Genomic DNA, 18725 nt, shown 5'->3' with positions numbered 1-18725 from the left:
TGCGCACACACACACAAACAAAAACATATTACATATCCGATACGGAACGCACCCACGTACATATGCATATTTACATATAAACACATTCTTTATCTTTCACCCACGCCCACACACACAGACACACACACACACGCTTCTCCTGGGGGAGACGTGTTTCTCGTGTCCACAGAGTGGGTCTATCTTAGCCTCAGCCCGCGGAGAGGAGCAGGTGGCAGCCGCGCAGGGCTGGGAGGGTGGGAGGATTACCGAGCCGCCATTCGGTCCCGCCATCAAAGACCTCCCAGCAGGATGGAGCAGCTTCTGCCTGGGCCGGGAAGGGAGCCGACGGGCTGTCGGCTCGCGTTATCGGCCTGTCTGTCTGGCGTCTCTGTACAGGTGACTGCAGCTGGTCGCAGGGAATCATCAATCCCTTATTATCATAATGGACTGAATTAAGCCTTACAGCGGTGCGTGCCAAACCTGTCACAAACACTGCTCCGCCCAGGCCCCCATCTGGCTGAACATGCATCTCTACATCTGCCCCTCCCCAGAGGGGCAGAGGCAAGAGGGTGGAGACCATTGAGTTTAAACTTCTACCTCTATATCTGGACAGTTATTTAACCAAGCTCAGCAAATGTGGCTAACATATTAATGAAATATGTATGGGCATATATATAAATCAAGTCCCATTGATTAGTGCCATTGGATAAGGAAATGAATATTGCTGTTATAAAAAAGACTTAAGGATCTAAGGATGAAATATTATCATGTGCAGATTCCATGCACATGATTCCAGTGTCTGCACATGCTGATTTAGCTCAACGGGTTCACAAATGCATGTGGACACAAGATGGCTAATGTGTCTGCAAAGAACAAGAATGACTGAGCTCCTGTCTGTTAAAACAAATTCTACCACCAAGTAGTGTGGCACAGCCCCATTTTCGCCAAACATACACTTGGACCAATGTGCTTGTTTATTGTAAAATGTACACACTTTTTAACAAGTTAAATGCTACATAGAAACACCTGGAGAATCCAGCCTCAACTCAGTGATGAGCATTCAATTTGCACTTTGCTGCAATTTACCACAAAATAATGATATGGGGTAATATTAGGGCATGTTGATGGTAGTAGTTAGAAGCAAATCTATGCTGTTTTTCAATGCTCATTTATCCTGCAAACTAGATATTGCATGAGACAACCAGACATTTTCTTGTCAAGTGCAATGAGTACAATTAAGCATGTGCATTTCACACAAAAGCAAAGCATATTGTGAACCTGACTCACTTTTCTATTAGGCCCAGAAAGCTTATGTCACGCTCAGGCGTGATGCAGGGTTGAATTTGAACACACATGCATTCATATTGTAACTGCAGCTTGTACATTAGCCTTGAAGTCACAAAATTTACAAAGATGCTTCAGTATCCAGTTTAGTTCTATTTTATTTGTATAAACACTGTCACAAAGATGCTTTACAAAAACAGGAAAAATCTTCTGTTGCAATACTGTTGCAGTAGTCAGGACTACCTTGACCTAGAGGGTATCTGCTGTGTGGTAGACTGATGTGTTGAGGTAAATCATTGTTTTGTGTCTGCAAGAACCAATGACTTTTGCACATGTGATTAATGTACAAACCAGTGAGCTCACACTGATATTGTAAGCTTTGACCGTAAGCGACATCAAGCTACAAAGTAAGCAAGAAAGATAAATACATAATGCTTGCTTTAAAAAAGTGTTCCCTGACTTCAAGGACAGTGAAATTCAACTGACCATGACTTTTCTATAACTTTCCAGGATGCAGATTTTTTCAAGGACTTATAAATTATTAATCGTGTCAATGATATGGGCAAACCAAACTTATAGCCAGTCTAAACAGCAAATAATATTTTGTAAAAATATGACATAGTGGCACAAATCTGTTTGGACTAAATGTCCTGTACCACCACTACATCAGCTAAAAATAAGAAGAACTGATATGAGCAAGTGTTCTGCTCCAAGTGAAGAGAGTATGACTACTTTGCTGTTGATCATTTGACAATGTTGAATTGGTTTGCCTGAAAACTCTACCATGCACATGTTCTAAACACAGGTACCATAGCACAATGCATCCAATGTACACAGATGCATCAACTCTCCACTTGCCACACAAGTGTTGCATCAGATGTTGGTTCCCTCAAGGTTCCCCCACAGGACAATGCCCCCATTGTTTTTATGAGCAGGACTGAAAAGTGCATGCCTTCAAATCCCCTTATCAAAGTGCTGTTGCAATATATGGCTCAGGACAGGATATTTTGCATGCATTTTCTATTTGAGCTGTAATGAGCCACCTGCTTCCCAGCTTCAGTAACTGTGCGCTCAATATTTCACATCTGCCCAGGTTTCTGAAAATCACAATTTCTGCATTCATTGCACCTTCACACTTTATTGGACCTCTTTTGACAGATGAAGGTTTGCTGTTTGATTTGTTTCACGCTGAACTGATTTCAGGTTGCATGCTTTTGATTGAATGCACATAAATCAAGGTGAAAGCTTAAAGTTTGGACATTGTCCTACAGAGGGGTTGTTTTTATTTTATTTTTATTTTTATTTTGGGGGGGGGGGGGTAGGTGTGAATCAAGTTTAACTGGCACTCCCTCGAGGGTGTCACATGTAATTTAAAGCTTATCACGAAAGCTTATTACCCTTACAAAATAACTAATAGAATGGTAAATGACTGTGTAGCATCCATGGAAGAAAGATGGCCATCTATGAGCTGGGCATGTCAGTGTGTGGGGCACACCGATGAGATGCAAAATGGCAACGTACTCTATGGGGATTACACCCTTTTGAGAATCTCTTATGAAATCACTTTTCCTCTCAAATCCTCCACTGGCTGAAAATAAATCAACCGATTGTCCTAAATTGTTCTAAAAATATGTTCCAAGTTTTATGGCTCTGTGTGGTCTATAGGGTAATTATGCAGACTGCGGAATCAGACTCCTCTGATGAAATTCTTTAATGACTGTGGTTTTGAGGAATTGGCCACTGGAGATTATTTAACTTGCTATAGAATGGCATGTTGAACCTGTTTCAGCCTCATATTGTGTTCAAAGGCTTTTACAGTTGATTAAAAAGTGAATCTGCCACAGTTTTCATTATTTGTGTAACCCTCTCTTCTCTGACACAAATATATTCATGTATATTCTGTGCTGTTTAAAAAAAACAAAAAAAAACAGCTTCTACTTTGTTTTCAGCGTTAATAAGCAGTAGGTTTTAGTCTAAACTGCAAATGATGTATAGCAATATACATGTTCGTGACTGTATTGTTTGAACAATAGTTATTTTTTTATCATTGTTCACTCGCACGCGCGTGCACACACACACACATACGTTATTCCAGAAGGAACCACACTTCACTCTGGGTAAATGGTGAATAAAATGGAGAGCTCTATCTGTGCCAAGCACAAATACTGTAATCAACAAGGAGGGAGATGTGCCTGTTCAGTTAATTGACATGACAGCAGAAAACAGCCATTGAATCAGAATAATCCCTCCTGCACTCATACACCCACTCATGTGCTTACTCACACACCTATCCAGTTAGTCAGTTACTCACTCACTCAACCGTAGCCCTATCCCCTCACTCACTCATTCATACACCCACCCACACTTATCATGCAGACATCTACATACTCATACACCACCCAACTCTCTCTCAGTTGCATACTCAGTAAGATAATTCACTCACACTCTCTCTTACCTACAACATCTACTCACTCCTGTACCCTCACACACACTCCCCGAAAGTAATTTCACTTCCTCATTTTACCACTAGCTGGCAGGAGAAGTCACCCAAAAAAATGCTTGGTTCATTGTTTCGTCATGACTGCTCAAAGCGCATTACATTAAGCCTAATTTTCTTCCTGTGTTAAAACAAAATGGCAATGAAATATAACACGGGACAGTTCACTTGCAGGGTGGTTCCACACAATCTCAGCCATTAGAATAATTTATGGAGTTGATCCGGCGATAATTAATTAAGTCTGAAACGATGGTGCGCCATGGTGGTGACGGGTTGGCTTTAGGGCTAATTGGTGGAGCAGTGTCGTCTGACCTTTTCCTGTCACAGCTACTGACAGAGAGCTTGAGCCATCAGCGCATTCCATCCATTAAATTTTATTGCAAATATAATCGCCTGCCTGGCTTGCTATGGCATACCTTCATGAGTATAAGGACGGAGGGGAAAAGACAATAAAACAATAAATAAAAATAATGTGCTCCTTGCAGTTTGAAAGGTTTGCCATGGTCACTGTTTTGTGCGGGGGTTGGAGAGGAGGTGTGTGGCCGCAGTCACGGACCAATGGGGATGTGCACATTTCATCCTGCTCCCCTGGCGCTGCGCGATACGGTGACGGCGCTTCGAGGTTCCGCCCTGGCGCTCCGTGGCGAGCACACAGCCATGTTAGACAGACTCATAAAACAAAGTGAAGCGACAGTACTGATGAAGACCGAGCCCCCGAGTTGGACGCTGGGAGAGATATCACCGTTCGATTAGGCTAAATGGAAGCATGGCCAAGTAAAACTAATTTTTTTAAAGTAATAAAGATTTTTACATGGACCTTTTTGGACCTCCCTGCAGGTCTCAGATTTTAAGCGTACTGTAACATTAGTGACATTTAATAGCAATGATAAGAATAGGGGGGGAAATTGTATTCCAAGTACTGTAATGTCTGTGGTTACTACAGCAACAGCAGCTATTAGCTCCAGCAGTGTTCAGTTTTGCTCCCTACGGAATTGCATGTAATAACTGTTCAGTAATTTCACTCAGTTGCTGAAGTGCCATTTCCAGTGAGGAAACAGTATGTGGTATAGTCTGTATTTCCTCCATGTAGTGTCATTATACATGATTATGTAGCATTTCAGTGGAGATGTACACATCTGTATGGAATATGTGGACAAAGTAATAACTGGGTGAAACGGTTGTGTGCAATAAGCTTTGGTTGACTCAGGCAGACAGATTCAGGCAACCTGTAAAGGAAATATGACCAGCTATTATCACATCATATCAAAGAGCAGAACACAGAGCAGCAGAGACTCACTTCCACTGATCAGCACTAACAGACGTTCACAGTCACACACACACTTGCACGCAAGCGCTGCTGATCAACAAGTAATCATTTGGTGTCTAGATAATGTCCTACCCACATCAAAGAAATACAAAAACAAAGATGGCAAAATCATGTTTTTCTCCACTCTAAGCAGGGAAGGCCATTCAATGTTACATTTTATACTGTGGAAAGAGTAAATGCAGCCTCAGGACTTTCCAACACAACTGAAAACTGGGCCCTGCTCTCGGGGAAATGAGAAAGGCAGTGTTCTTGCTAGAATATGAAAGCAAGCTGCTTCTTTTAACCAAATCCCTGAAAACCTCTGACATGCTGTAGGACACATGGCTATAAAAAAATGATTAAAGGAGTGAGATATGTTGCTGGAACTGCTGGGTTCACAATCTCTGTGTGTGAAGTGGGGCCAGACCAAAGGTGCTAATGCAGAGGGATGTCACAGCTTTGTTTGCATAAAGTGAACTAAGCGAAGGAGTGGAACACAAAGGCCCAAAGCAGTCCGCCTACGTGGCTTCAAAGGGGGTAATTGTTGTGCCTGACAGCAAGCAGGCACAGCAAAAGCAATTTGCCATGGTTAGCGTAATTCGAAAAATGTGTACAACATACACAAATGTGACACTCAACTGAGCATTGTCACGTTCGGTGAGGTCACAAAAGTGGCGTTTGTCTCTCTGTCCTTTTTTTTACATGAGCTGTATGCATCACCTAATATTTTGCCTCCCCTGTCTTAACACACAGAAATTGTGAACATTAAACGAGGGCTTTTAAAATAAAGCCCTTTGATGACTGCCATCAAATGTTCTTCCCCCGGCCTCATAACATTTTATCAGCAACTCTGGCTTGAGTTCAAGAGAATGAACAATTCAGTTTGAAGTATCGTCTGGTCGTAAACACGTCTTTAATAGGGAGACGATGTCTGGAGAAAAAAGAAGAAAAAAAGCTTCACAAGGAATTCATGAACACAGCAAGCAGGGACTTCAACATACCTACTTGTGTTTTTTTAGAAGCAAGGGAAAAACAGAAAGGAAGAAAGACAGAAGAAGGAATACAGGTGCAGTAATCCACAAAACAAGACAGAGAAAGTTCATTCATTTGATCAAGACCACGAGAACAGCAGTTGAATGCACTCAGTTATAAAGGGGAGCCAGGCTGTCTTTGCAGACCAAATGCATGAAAATGTATGCAATGCTGTCTGATCAGTCTTATTGACGAGGACTTCATTAACATGTCTCCCTGGCCGAGATCCCCGGTGACTGTCAGAATTAAAGCTGATCTCAGTTATCAATTATGTACATCCAATCGATAGGCATATAGTCCACAGTAATGAAGAAACAACAGTAACATTGCTCAGTGTGCAACTCCAAAGCGAACAGGGGTACGGGAACAAAAACACATGAAGAGGAAAACTTTCTCACAGGATGCTGTCATTTTCTACCACCGTAAAAATGTCTCTCTTATAAATATTGCCCCCATCCTGCCCATTTCACAGTTACAGTTTTCCCATATTCAAGGGTGACCTGAATTTCGGACAGGTACCAAACTTTATAAAATAAACCAGAAGTGAAAAAAGCCAAGAACCCTTATGCGATAAGCTAAAAGCCAGCTTTGTTGAATTATCTTGAAAACCTGGCAGAAACATTCACCCTTCTTCCCTCCCACTTGCCTCTGATTGCACAGAAACCGCCCACTTGTGAGGGCGGTAGAGGCTTTTATTTGGACAAATGCATTGCTAATGACACTTCAGAACAAGCCAAGGAGTCAGGAGGGATCTGGGGGGAAGAACCTTTATATTTCCAAGGTGATCATAAGGCTGAGTTCCTCTAATTTGCTCTGCAGTAGCAATTCAGATTGATGCTCTTCCTAGTTAGAGCACTTGAGCAGTACCCCTGTGGAGAGAAGGCTGGCTGATCCCCATTGTTCCATTTTCCGTGATTCATTTCAACACTGGCAGAATGCTCTTATGTTATGGTTACTAAGATACAATCTCAGGGTGGCATTCTGGTTTGTTGTTAGAGAAGTAAAAAGGCTACAGGCTTCATTCCCAGGTGGGGCAACTGTAATTGTAGAATTCTCTGTGAAATTTTGGAAGACACAATCCACAATCCTGGCGCAATCCATGCAACCAGCTGCCAATTATTTTTACTGCCATAATGTAATGAATCAATAAACACCCTAACAGCTGAAACTCTCCCACATTCCTCTGTGGGTGATGTTGTGGATTGTTACGTGTAACCCTTCCAGACTGTGGGCTGCATCCATGAGCTGAGAGATAGTTCTTGGATAGTATTTAAATATGCAGTTGTAGAATATGAAAATAAATGGGTATATTTACATGCTCGTTATTATTTATGGCAATTAAAAAGCATACAGTGATGTTTGCAACAAATAAAACAAACCCATAAAATTACAGATCTGTCCATTTACCTGGGAAAGCAAAATGACATCTAAAAAAGATTTAAAATTTTACAAATACACATTGAAGCTTAACCCTTTGGCCACATGCATCCAGCTTGACTGCATTAGATGCCTAATGAACAAGTCACATAATATATATTTAAAGCATTTCTTTTAAAGTTAAACTTTGATAAGCCTGCAAGGGAAGATTATATTTTTGAAAACAATTTTTATTGATTTTTTTCTTGCAGTATACAATACCAGAGTAATTGTTAATTGTTCTCATCGATCAGCATGTTTGCTGATGAGCTTTTCAGGTTCACAGCTTCACTTGTCCACACAATAAAGCCCCAAACTAAGGGGATTTTGCTTCTTCTCCTTATTCTTCTTCTTCTCATTCTTATTTTTCCTGCCACCAATCCCACAAACAAAATGTCTTCCCATTGGACATTTTACCGACACCAGCCAATCCTTCACCTACATGACCCAATCAAAATCTCGCATACACTGGCTATATTTCAGCTGCGTTTCTGATGCATTTATACTTACGCCACCACACCCTTTGTCACAGCCACTCTGACTTGAAACAATTGAGGAAACATTAGGTAGCACTGCTTTGGAATACAGCTTATTTAATTTTGGTGAGGCAAGATAGCCTATATTGTTTGTAGTACAGTAACTTGGCGTCATTTTGATATCAATAATTTTAATGGTAGGTCTAGATTTTGGCTGTTTGATCGAATGAGTTTTAGACAGAGTATGTATTGTATGTGTGAGTAACTTGGCATTTTTGTGCGTTGAAAACATGTTTTTTATGAGATTGATACAAACGAAATAAAGCATAGGTAGCAGTCAGACGATCCCCTCGTGTGACTCCCTTACTGTGACGTAACAGGAGTTTTGGTACTGCTGGTGCGCACACAGAAAAAAAAAAACTCACGCTGTGGGGCTGTTGGAAATATTTTGGAATTTACGTGCAAAAAGGATATATATAGTCAGGTCCATAAATATATGGACATTTACAAAGTTATTGTTATTTTAGCTGTCTATCACAGCATATTGGAGTTGAAATTAAATAATGAATATGCGCTCAAAGTGCAGACCTTCAGCTTTAACTTGATTTGGTATTACATCCAAATCGGGTGAACGGTGTAGGAATTACAGCACTTTTTATATGTGCCCCACCCCCCCTTTTTAAGGGACCAAAGGTAATTGGACAATTGGCTGCTCAGCTGTTCCATGGCCAGGTGTGTGTTATTCCCTCATTTCATTTACAAATAAGCAGATAAAAGGTCTAGAATTGTTTTCAAGTGTGGCATTTACATTTGGAATATGTTGCTGTTAACTCTCAATAAGAAGTCCAAAGAGCTGTCTCTGTCGGTGAAGCAACCCATCATTAGGCTGAAAAAAAAAAAAAAAAAACCCATCAGAGAGATAGCAAAAACATTAGGTGTGGCCAAATCAACTATTTGGTACATTCTTAAAAAGAAAGAATGCACTGGTGAGCTCAGGAACACCAAAAGGCCCAGATGACCGCGGAAAACAACTGTGGTGGATGACAGAAGAATACTTTCCCAGGTGAAGAAAAACCCCTTCACAACAGTTGGCCAGATCAAGAACACCATCCAGGAGGTAGGTGTATCTGTGTCAAAGTCAACAATCAAGAGAAGACTTCACCAGAGTAAATAGAGGGTTTACCACAAGATGCAAACCATTAGTAAACCTCAAAAACAGGAAGACCAGATTAGAGTTTGCCAAAAAACATCTAAAAAAGCCTGTACAGTTCTGGAACAACATCCTATGGACAGATGAGAAAAAGGTCAAAAATGCGTAACTTGGCGGGATGGCATACCTGCCATCCCAATTTGTACCATAATGAGGGGAAGAGAAGAGTATGGAGAAGGGAAGGAACTGCTCATTATCCAAAGCATTCCGTGGGCATGTATGGCTGCCACTGGAACTGGTTCCCTTGTATTTATTGATGATGTAACTGCTGACAAAAGCAGCAGGATGAATTCTGAAGTGTATAGGGCTATATTATCTGCTCATATTCAGCCAAATGCTTCAAAACTCATTGGACGGCGCTTCACAGTGCAGATGGACAATGACCCGAAGCATACTACGAAAGCAACCCAAGACTTTTTGAAGCAAAGAAGTGAAATGTTCTGCAATGGCAAAGTCAATCACCTGACCTGAATCCAATTGAGCATGCATTTCACTTGCTGAAGGCAAAACTGAAGGCAAAACTCCCCAAGAACAAGCAGGAACTGAAGACAGCTGCAGAAGAGGCATGGCAGAGCCAGGGAAGAAACCCAGCGTCTGGTGATGAGTATGGGTTCAAGACTTCAGGCAGTCAATTTTCAGGATTTGCAACAAAGTATTAAAAATGACAATTTAATTAATTGATTATGTTAGTTTGTCCAATTACTATGGGCTATGTATGAAAATGGTTGTAATTCCTACATTGTTCATACAATATTTTTGACAAAACCCTTAAATTAAAGCTGAAAGTCTACACTTAAATCACATCTTGATTGTTTCATTTCAAATCCTTTGTGGTGGCGTACAGAGCCAAAATGATGAAAATTGTGTCACTGTCCAATTGACAGAAATAGGAAATGAAAAAACTGAAATGTATTAACTTGGAATAAAATGGTAAAAGTAAGTGTTGTCAAAAAATGAGTTATGCATATATTAAATAGGAATTATGTAAGAATCATAACACTAATAGTAATACACACAAACACATACTCACACACACACCTTGCCACTGCTGGATAGGGCCCAAGAGAAAATAGCAATGAAACCCCACCACACCCTGCCCGTGATTGCAATTAGTACTCACGCACACGCGTGTGCACATACAGTGTACACACACACAAACACACAAGCTAAGACTGGGCTCCCTTTTGCCTCCAGTGCAGCCTGAATTCTTCACACCATGGATTCAACAAAGTGCTGTAAACATTCTTGAGGATATTGGTCTTTGCTGACTTGATAAAATCACAGATCCTGCAGATTTTTCAGAAGTAGATTGCTGTAAACCTCGTGTTCCACCTCATCCCAAAGGTGCTCTATTCGATTGAAATCTGACGATTGTGGATGCCATTGGAGTAAAGATAAATCACTGGCATGCGTGCACTGGCATGCTTGTAGATCCAGCTTGAGATGATGTGTGCTTTGTGATATGATGCATTTTCCTCCTTTTATTATCAATTTTAAAAAAGATATACTGTGGCCAAAAAGGCATGAACATGGTCAGCAACAATGCTTAGGTATTATGTGCTATTCAAATGATACTAGGGCCTAATGTGTACCAAGAAAACATTCTGCACACCATTACACCATCACCAGCCTGCACTGTTGACACAAGGTAGGATGGATCCACTGGATTAATGCAGTTTACACCACATTCTGCCCCTACCATCTACATGTCACAGCATATATATATATATATATATATATATATATTATTGCTGTCAATCGAATCAAATGAATGACATGATATGCTGATTAATTAATCAAATTAATCGCAATTAATCACATATATCAATATTTGCTTGGCAAAAGCCCCCAAATGAAGGTATTTCAACTCAAAAACATTACATTATTGTGGCACAAAGCATTGAATAGAAATATCAAAAGGGGGCATTAGAAATCAATAAATTGTTTTATTTAACATTTTTCCAAATACATGTCTGTTTATCATTGTACATAAGCCTATCACTTAGCCTAAAATGTGGCCATAACAGTTAAAAAAAAAAAAAAATTATTTAACATAAGCTTATCACTTAAGCACTAATGTGGCCATAACAGTCTTTTCCCCATGGTGTGCAGGAACTGCCGCCATGGGCTATGCATGGCAAATTGTGGTCATTCACTGACTCACTCACAGACGACCTGAGAGGGACGTTTGGTGGGATGCATGCACAGGTGGTGCTTCGTTTAGTAGGACGCATGCACAGGTGCATCTCCCAAAATCACCACTTCGAAAGGCACGAGATTTAAGCACAGCTTTATCGCCTAACATTACTTTAGCTAACCCTAACGTGTTAGGGTTTCGCCTACTTTAGTTAACCTACTTAGCGCGTACCACCAATACAGATATATGGACACATGGAGGACAACAAATACCATTAAAGAGGTGAGAACATGCCACAGCTAGATAGCAATATAGTTAGCCAAGTTTTATTCATGACACTTTGTACAGGTGTGCTGTGGGTCTGCACGTTGTTGTTTAACTATTCAACATGTGCAACTAACGCACCACCTGTTGGAACTGTGCGACGCATGGTGTCAGGGGTGCATTCGTAAATTCACTACGGGGGTGTCAGTGGCACCCTGAGTGCTCTCTTGTCGTTTAGAAATTAGCACTGCTCTCAGAGGCTGAGAGCCACACCGACCGCTCCAGCTGAAAAGCCGGTTTGTCGGAGTGTCTGAACCCCATAATGGCTGACAGTGTGGCAAAATGCGACGGTTGGGTTACTTAGTAATATACGTAGTGTTATTCAACATGCAGCAACTTAGAGTAACATTGGTACATCAATTAATTAACATAAACATTAAATATTAATTAATTTGACAGCCCTAATATATATATATATAGGCCTATATACACTCACCGGCCACTTTATTAGGTACACCTGTTCAACTGCTTGTTAACACAAATATCTAATCAGCCAATCACCTTCCAGCAACTCAATGCATTTAGGCATGTAGACATGGTCAAGATGATCTGCTGAAGTTCAAACCAAGCATCAGAATGGGGAAGAAAGGTGATTTAAGTGACTTTGAACGTGACATGGTTGTTGGTGCCAGACAGGCTGGTTTGCGTATTTCAGAAACTGCTGGGATTTTCACGCACAACCATCTCTAGGGTTTACAGAGAATGGTCCGAAAAAGAGAAAATATCCAGTGAGTGGGCGAAAATGCCTTTTTGATGGCAGAGGTCAGAGGAGAATGGCCAGACTGGTTCGAACTGCTAGAAAGGCAACAGTAACTCAAATAAACACTCGTTACAACCAACGTATGCTGAAGAACATCTATGAATGCACAACACGTCAAACCTTGAAGCAGATGGGCTACAGCAGCAGAAGACCACACCCGGTACTAGCAAGTACCTAATGAAGTGGCCGGTGAGTGTATATAATTAGTGTTGTGGGGGTTATTTGCCCCCTTCCTAATTTCCTCTATTATTGCATATTTGTCTAAATGAATGGTTTCAAAAAAAAATGCAATATTAGGCAAAGTAAACCTGACAAAACATAAAACACATTTTTTAAAAATTATTATTTAATTTATCTAATGAAACAGGTTTACACTACTGCCAATCAGATGTACCCTTGAGTGTGTACAGAACAATGAACCTGGAAATCTTAAACTTTTCTTGCTGGGAATACCCTTCAAAGCTTAACACTTTCTTCTTTGGCATATTTCTTGCAACTTTAGTGCCTAGGCTACCTAAGGTATTAAGCTACCTGTAGTTTAAAAAAAACCTTAAAGGAGTAACATGGTGGTTGAATGTGACACTTGCCAGTTGTCTTTAGGCAACAACAAAACAAATGTGCATAATTTTTTATTATTCAGTCATTTAAATGTATTTTAAAACATATTTTTCTAAGCCTAAATTTCCCACTATAAAAGTTCACCCGAACTGTCTAGGTGTGGTAATGAGAACTGTCAGTTAGCTATGATTGACAGACTGTGCCCCGTTACATAGCTACCTCCATGATACACGCTCATCTTGGGAAACTGAATTTTCACAAGCTAGCTAACTTAGTATATCAGGTATCGACAGCTAAGGACGTTGACCTATATCCAATAATAATTTTTGCTAGCTAGCTAGCCAGCCAAGTTAAAATAAAACCACAACTATAATGTCCTTATGAAAGCAAACTTGCTAGCTTACGTTATCGATAACATTACATTATGAAAGCAAACTACATAGCTAGCTAACGTTAGCTAGCTAGCTATAAATTAATATAACCAACCAGAGATAGTCTAATAGTCCTTAAAAGGCACTCTAATAAGAGAAACTAACGTTAGTCAAATATTCGCATTGTTAGTCAAATATTTGCATTGTCTTGCCTGTAAGCCAGCGGCACAAACTATGGGTCACGAGTTATCCATTTAGAATGAGCTATCACAGCAATCTGACTGACTGTAGGGAGGACAAAACGTAGTTTTAGAATGTCGCCAGCAGTGCATGCGCGTGAGCTCGACAATACATTTCTCACAGAAAAGGTAGTTTGTCGCCTTTTTTTTTAGTTCATTACAGTGGTGATAGAAGTGACAATAATTAAGTGGTGCTGTGCTGTTAGCCTATACTGATGGCCGTACAAGGTTAATATAAGGTAGCCAGCACAATCGGACAGCACTAACCCATAAAAATGTACTTTGAATGATACTTGCTCAATCGAACGGGAAATCTGAAAAACATTTGATTATAGTCAGCGGCACCGAAATTTTCTTTCATACCCTCAATAAACGGCACAAGTCCCAGTAGAAGATTGAATTAAACCTTTTAAAGTTATATATTTTCTGAAACGTTATCAATTCCGCTTGGCCACAGTGAGTGAAACTAGGCGATCTGAGCGTATAGTTTCTATGTAAATTACGTCAGAAGGATTCAGCTTTGTTGTTGCTACCTCAACTTCACAGCACACTTGTAGCAGGACGATGTGTCCAGTCAGATTTCTTTACGGGGTATGGAAAGGGGAGTGGTTACTGTACTTGTGACGCACTAAGTTGATAACATTCTCAACCGGCTGAAAATAAGACGATAAATTTAAAATGCATATTTCTCAAAAAATAAAGAACGGACATATTTAATACTTTACTCATCGTGTTTCTTCAATGCCTCTTGTGCAAATAGCACATAAAACCAAGAAAGTGTGAAAACCACCATGTTACTCCTTTAAGGTAGATAAGATTTCACTCAATTTAATTACCTCTCCCCCTTACAATTTACAAAATTATTGGATGGACATCCAATAATTTCTTAAATTGTAATTAAATCCAGGAGGCCATTTTTTTGTTATTGTATGCAGAAATAAAAAAAAAAGTTTATGCTTTGGTTTGTTATTCAATAAATGCACATATATTAACTGAATTCTTCTCTCCTGGCAGCTTTTTTTTAAACCACAGTTGGCCTAATACTTTAGGCCTGTTATATATATGGCTCAGAGTGTTACTGGCATGTTTTCCACAAAAATAAATTCATATGAAATGTGAAAAGTGATAAGAGAAACTGACACACTCCCTGAAGCATGTCTGATGGAAGATAAGACCTCAACATGAAGCAGAGGAGAGTGGGGCACAGCTGATACAGCACTGGCCTCACCGCCACCTGGGACTGTATCTGATTGAAAGACTCGCTGCCATGCCTATCACTGAGTATCCACGGGGGAATAAAGGGAATCTCAGTGTATTTCTGCATTCTCTCCAGTCAGCTTGTTTAGCTCGCGCCTCTTTTGGAATTGCAGTTTTAGTTCAAGTGCGTGGGCTGGAAGCTATTACAAACATCAACATTTTATCTAGACCATTCAGTACTGTACACTGTGAGGAGAGACAGGCTGCAAGTAAGCAAGTATTTTATCTACAGGACACACATGTGCACACAAACAGAAGCACACACACACACACACGTAGTGACTTCAAAATGCATCTGATCATTTAAAAAATAGTAATAAGGAGCTTAGTCACAGATCAATACATCTGACATCTGATAAATGCTGTACATCTGATAAATGATCACCAAAAGGGACCCATTTCTGTTAAATACCTTAAAGTTTATATCTGTGTTTTTTAACATATGGGAACAAAACTAATGTTTTTTTTTCTTTTTTAAATGCGATCTAAAATAGCCTTGTAGAAAACATGTATCACCTTAGTTACAAGCCATGGTATCAGTTCCACATGCTGGGGGAGCTAATTAATGCAGGCTAACTAGCTCACTTACAGAGTGTATGGCACTAGTTTGATATTAATTTCAAAGTACAGATTATGAATAATTCTGGGGGAAATATGGTAGAATCAGCAGCAATGTACTTTGGAACAGACACCAAGCAAGTGTCTGAATGGAAGGGTAAAGTTTAACAACTTTAACAGGCATGATATTTGAGTTATGGTTTTCCCGTTTTCCATATTTCACCATCTCATTTCTGTACGGTAGGTTAAATACCAGTTACCCTAACTTTCGAATGAAGTGTGGCAATGATTTTTAAAAATCCTAAAAATTCTTTTCAAATGTCACAACCATTGTAGCTAGACTGAAAATGTCACTTCATTTTTTGAAAAAGTAGGTGAATGTGCTTGCCTAAACCCACTGACTGCTGTCGAGCAGACATATACACTGGTCACAGGGTTCAGACCACAGATGCTGTGTGCCAATTTCCAAAGAGCAGTCCTGAGAAGTATGCCAGCTAACACCCAAATTTATACGCACTATCGCCAATCGTATTTAAAGGCAGGTAACAGCGATAAGCATGCTCTACTTTTTAACAATAGCCTTAAGAAAATGGCAGGGCAGCACGCAGTGTTCTAGCAGTCCGGCCTGTCAGCTTGAGTCAGCGGCATTTGCTTTCTGCCTTGCTAAAGTGCAGTTATAGCCAAGCCCTCTAGTTATTGCTTTGTGATAGTTTATGAGATATGAAGGCTGAAAGGATGCATTTCTCTCAGTTCCAGTAGGAATTCAGTTCTAAGGCAAATCAACGCTGACATTTCACTCGGACAGCATTGATCGAATAAAGCCTCCAAAAACAACCAAGAGGTAATATGAAATGTTATACGCTATACAGACTGTGACAACATAAAGGAAAAACCAACATAAAGTGTCTTAGTAAGGTTCTGGGCCACCATGAGCCACCAGAACAGCTTCAGTGCACCTTGGCATAGATTATACTGGAACTCTACAGGAGGAATGGAAAGATATTCCCTCATTTGGTGTTTTGATGATGGCGGTGGAGAGTGATGTCGGTCTAAAATTTCCCATAGGTGTTCAGTTTAGTTAAGACATGGTGACTGCGAAGGCCATAGCATATTATTCATATAATTTACACACTCATCAAACCATTTAGTGACCCCTCATACCCTGTGAATGGGGGGATTGTCATCCTGGAAGAGACCACTAATTAAATTAAATTGAGTGAAATCTTATCTACCTTAAGTTTTTTTTAAACCCCAGGTAGCCTAATACCTTTAGCCTGTAGTGCAAGTAAAATAGTCACTAAAGTTGCAGAAGAAGCAGTTACTGTAGGCTTAGATGTGTGGAGCTAAGTAAAAATTGTAACAAGAAGGATATTCCCAGTACAAAATTGCAAAGAAGCTTAAGATTTCCAGGTGCAGTGTTCTGTACACATTCAGAAGGTTCCATCTGATGGACAGCAATGTTAACAGGAGAAGACCAGGACGATTAAGAAGCAGAAGACAAATATCTTGTGTTGTCTAGGAAGAGAAACTGTCATAAAACTACACCACAACTACATGAAGAACTCAATGCAACTAGATAGAAACCAGTCCCATTACATTAAATTACATTACATTACATTTATTTGGCAGACGCTTTTATCCAAAGCGACGTACAAAAAGTGCATTTCATGGTCATGGACAACTGCAAAAGATAGGTTCAATAAGATACAATACTTATTTTGTACAGCTATTTCTAGCCAAGAACACAGTTTAGTTCACACAGTGAACACTATTCTGACCTTCAGTTCCACTGACTACAGTGAAACAGCAACTACGATCTGCTGGTCTAAAAGGTGTATCTGTGAAAAAGCCCTTGGTATGAGCTGTAAACAAGAAAAGACTCCAGTGGGCTAAGCACCATCAACACTGGGCCAAAAAATATTGGGAAAAGGCATACGCACATCCGTTTAGACCCACAGATCATAGTTGCCATTTCACTCTAGTCATTACATAAAAGGCATTTAGCAGACGCTCTTATCCAGAGTGACTTACACAACTTTTTTTACATAGCAATTACATTGCATCCATATATACAGCTGGATATATACTGAAGCAATTCAGGTTAAGTACCTTGCTCAAGGATACAACGGCAGTATCCTAGCAGGGAATCAAACCTGTGACCTTTTTAGTTACAAGCCCAGTTCCTTACCCACTGTGCTACACTGCCGCCCCAGTCAGGGGAACTGGTTGGTGCCAGTCCTCTCAACGTGTGCAAGCACACACACACACACACACTGTAACATGCATACACACATGCACAAACACACACACACCCACACACACACACACACACACGTGTGGGGAATGAGCACTGAGGACTCATGGGTATCTGTGAACACAGATCAGTGTGAGAGTAGGAAATAGCTTTCATTCACAAATGCAGAAAGAACAACAGGCTGATAGAACAGAGTGATGGAGAAATATAATGAGAAGAAAGCTCTACAATGCATTAAATGTTTGTGACAAAAATCCAGCTCCCCCCCCCCCCCCCCCGGCCTTCATCTCCTGCTCAAAGTGACATCTTTTTGACATGCTTTCCCTTCCTCCCTCTTTCCTCGCCTCTCCCTCCCTCCCTTCCCATGATATGTGTGTCCTAGAAAAACTCAAAGTGCAGCATCATTCATAAGAGTGCCTCCCGCTTCTATAAATAGCAGCTCATTTTGCAGCTGTCTGGGGTGGGTAGTAGGGGGAATAGTTCCTAGTCCAGAGTGACCTCACCCATACAATCACGCACCCCTGACCCTAACCCATGTCCTTGCAAGCATTAAAGTGAAAAAGGCAGTTTGTGTCAAGTGACCATACCCTGGCAGTGTCCATTTACTCCAACTCCGATACATTACAGAGTTATCAAGTAGCTTATTGCAGACTCACTCTGTTGGACTGTCACAGCAAGGACAATCCTTCTCTTATCATCATTTTCTTCTGTTCGTTTGTCTTGTCTTTGCTCTCAGCTTTCTGACACACTGCGGCTTGTGCGTGTGGCCGGACAGCTGGAGAGGAGCGTACAGGAGGCTGCCTCCAGGTAGAAAAAAAAGATTGTTCACTTCAAATTTTCAAAATGAAATGACCTCAGGGCAGAGCAATGAAAAAATGAATCATTAAAAAAAAGAAACACATAAAACTTTTCCGGGCTGTTATCCATCACGCTATGGTCCCTGGCTGTTTTGTGACCAAACAAAAAGACCTACACACCTCTGTATAATTTCTCTTCTGAGAAATGCCCAATGGAATGGGGTGTCAGAGTAATAAATACATGACTTATAGAAAATAATGGAAAAATAA

At 40.4% G+C, this 18725-nt stretch overlaps 1 protein-coding gene across 5 annotated transcripts in view; it reads right to left on the bottom strand.

The window, feature by feature from the left end:
- The window catches only part of LOC135265195 (astrotactin-2-like), a 454017-nt gene that overhangs the window by 198955 nt on the left and 236337 nt on the right, over positions 1–18725 (bottom strand). The gene's annotated exons all lie outside the window — the stretch shown is intronic.

Source organism: Anguilla rostrata, chromosome 10, assembly GCF_018555375.3.
Source record: "Anguilla rostrata isolate EN2019 chromosome 10, ASM1855537v3, whole genome shotgun sequence".
NCBI classification, from domain to species: Eukaryota; Metazoa; Chordata; class Actinopteri; order Anguilliformes; family Anguillidae; genus Anguilla; species Anguilla rostrata.
Note: the sequence above shows the minus strand (reverse complement) of the source record. Positions and strands in the feature narration are given on the sequence as shown.